We start from the raw sequence: 2,851 nt of genomic DNA on the forward strand, positions 1-2,851 counted from the left end.
TTTAAAAAATGAAATATGTAGGTGTGCGTGCGTGCGTACTTACTTGAAACTTTTTTCTTGTTTCATCGTCGCACTGGAACAAATTAAATTTTAATGCAATGTAAACGCGACCACACTTTCGACGAAAACATCTCTATGAATCGAACGACGTCGGAAAAAGAATAAATCGAGAAGAGAACAAATCATGAAACAACACACACCCACCCCGCCCGGCCCGGCCAGAGTGGTGGGGAATTTCGATGAATGAACAGACAAAGAAACCAACTCTGTTATCAGTTCTAAGAAAGAAAGCAGGTAGCGGCGGCGGCGAACCTTCGACCGTACTACGGTCAGTTCATGAATTAACCCCGTCCGTTCGGAGTTTATTCATCTCCGGTCCGTGTCGGCGTTTACTTCAAGTGGGTGCTATTTCCATCTAAGCAAGCAAGTGAGTAAGTAAGTTCTCAAATTTTAAATTACGTTAATCGCAAGTGACTCGTTGAGATCGTCAAACGAACAATTTAATTTAACGCCTCATACGAGTTTTTTTTTTTCGTCATTTTGTCGCAAAAAAAAAACTAAAAAACGACTCGCAAAAAAAAATTTTTTTTTTTTTCTTCTTTTAAATCTTGTACATTTTCTGACATGTGTACCATCGAAAAAATGTCACATCCAAACGATCGAACAATCACAAAAAATCGTCAACGTACCATCTTGGAAAATTTTACCAGGCAACGACCATACCACGTTGAAAACTACCGGTTCTCGTCCGATCACCGAAGTCAAGCAACGTCGGGCGCGGTCAGTACTTGGATGGGTGACCGCTTGGGAACACCGCGTGCCGTTGTCTCTACTCTTTTCTTTTTTTATTAACATTTCTGATGTCAAACTTTTTTTAAATATATTTTTCACTATTTATATTTTCTCTCAGGAACTTATATAGTATGAAGACGAAAATTTTTAATTCGTTCGAGTTGAATTTGTGGTTCTGAAAAGAACCGATTTTTTTTCTTTTTTTTTCCAACCAACTTCCAAGCTGCTCGAGGAGGATTTATTTTGAACTGGTGTATTTGGTGACGGCCTTGGTTCCTTCAGAAACGGCGTGCTTCGCCAATTCACCGGGCAAAAGAAGACGCACCGCCGTCTGGATCTCCCTGCTGGTTATGGTCGAACGTTTGTTGTAATGAGCGAGGCGACTGGCTTCAGCAGCTATACGTTCGAAGATGTCGTTCACGAAACTGTTCATGATAGACATAGCCTTGCTGGAGATACCGGTATCGGGATGGACCTGCTTCAACACCTTGTAAATGTAGATGGCGTAACTCTCCTTCCTCCTGCGCTTCTTTTTCTTGTCGCTCTTCGAGATGTTCTTTTGAGCTTTTCCGGCCTTCTTGGCCGCCTTACCGCTGGTCCTTGGGTGGCATTCTCTTCTAGTCGTCGAGTTAAAAAAACGTTTAAAAACAGAAAACGAGACAGACACGACGTGCACGTTACGACGAGTATACTCGATCTAAAACGCCGCACACCTAAAATCCCTCTATTTATAACGAGCGAGCGACAAACAGGCGCTCCGCCTTAGTTCGTCGTTCGACCATTGCCCTAACGAGATGGCGCTGTACCGACCATATAAATTTCTAGCCTTCGCCGCGTTCGGCATTTATTTCAAGCCGTACGTTTGTCAGTGCGCTTCGTGTCAGTCGCAGTAGGTGTTTTGCTGTTTATATCGTATAACAACATGTCCGGAAGAGGAAAAGGAGGTAAAGTGAAGGGAAAGGCGAAGTCTCGTTCCAGTCGTGCCGGACTTCAGTTTCCCGTCGGCAGAATTCATCGTCTTCTGCGTAAAGGAAACTACGCCGAAAGAGTGGGTGCAGGTGCTCCCGTTTATTTGGCGGCCGTAATGGAATATCTAGCCGCCGAAGTTCTCGAATTGGCAGGAAACGCCGCCAGAGATAACAAGAAAACCCGTATCATTCCGAGACATCTTCAATTGGCTATAAGGAACGACGAGGAGTTAAACAAGCTCCTTTCCGGCGTTACCATCGCCCAAGGCGGTGTCTTGCCCAACATCCAGGCGGTGTTGTTGCCCAAGAAGACCGAAAAGAAGCCTTAAATTTAATTCTTCGCCGCCGTCATCTCGAACGAAAAACAAAAACTTTTATAAAAACCATCTTCACATCGGCCCTTCTCAGGGCCAAAAATTCAACTCGAACGAATTGATTTTTTCGCCAAAATACAACAACCTATGAGAATCATGTTAAAAAGTCTTTTAGATATTTTAAAGTTAAACCGATCAATTAATTCATTATACGAGCGTAGACTGAACGGAAGATTTTTCGATTACATTCAACCAAGAAAGATGATTTTTACGACTTTTCATCGTAATTTTTAGAAAAATTCAATGCCCGACTAAAGCACGAACTCGACAACTCTATCTATAATAATTTATTGATTATCTAATTCAAGAAACATTCCGATTCGTCGTAAATTTCTTCACATTTCGCACATTAATCTGTTAAGAACATACACACACACACCGGTCGCCTATACGTGCTCTCCGTCTCGATAATTTCTTGCAGCAGCAGTCGTCAGCGGTGAGCCGTAATACTACAATCAATCGTTTTATTTGCTATGAGATTTTGTTTCAAGTCACGTCTGAGGAGAGTAACTCTACCCCATATTGGACATAACCTCAAATATACTCTTCGTGGCAAAAACGTTCTTTTAACGATGGTCATTCTAACCTAAAACTGCTGTCAAAATTGTCAAAGTCGCCGCCTACTCGCACGCCCCCCCCCCGGCGCCCCCCCCCGCCGCCCCCCCCCGCCCCCGCCCTACCCCGCGCCACCTCCCGGCCCCCGCCCCCCCGCGGCTA

At 44.0% G+C, this 2,851-nt stretch overlaps 1 non-coding gene across 1 annotated transcript; it reads left to right on the forward strand.

Annotated features, from left to right (window-relative positions):
* The first annotated feature begins 709 nt into the window (after positions 1-709).
* LOC148165769 (5S ribosomal RNA) lies at positions 710-829 on the forward strand. The gene has a single exon (XR_015771197.1). It is a non-coding gene; the product is annotated as a 5S ribosomal RNA (ribosomal RNA).
* The last annotated feature ends 2,022 nt before the right edge of the window (positions 830-2,851 follow it).

This window comes from Gnatocerus cornutus, unplaced genomic scaffold (assembly GCF_029298725.1).
Source record: "Gnatocerus cornutus isolate USDA-ARS CGAHR unplaced genomic scaffold, icGnaCorn1.1 ctg00000218.1, whole genome shotgun sequence".
NCBI lineage: Eukaryota > Metazoa > Arthropoda > Insecta > Coleoptera > Tenebrionidae > Gnatocerus > Gnatocerus cornutus.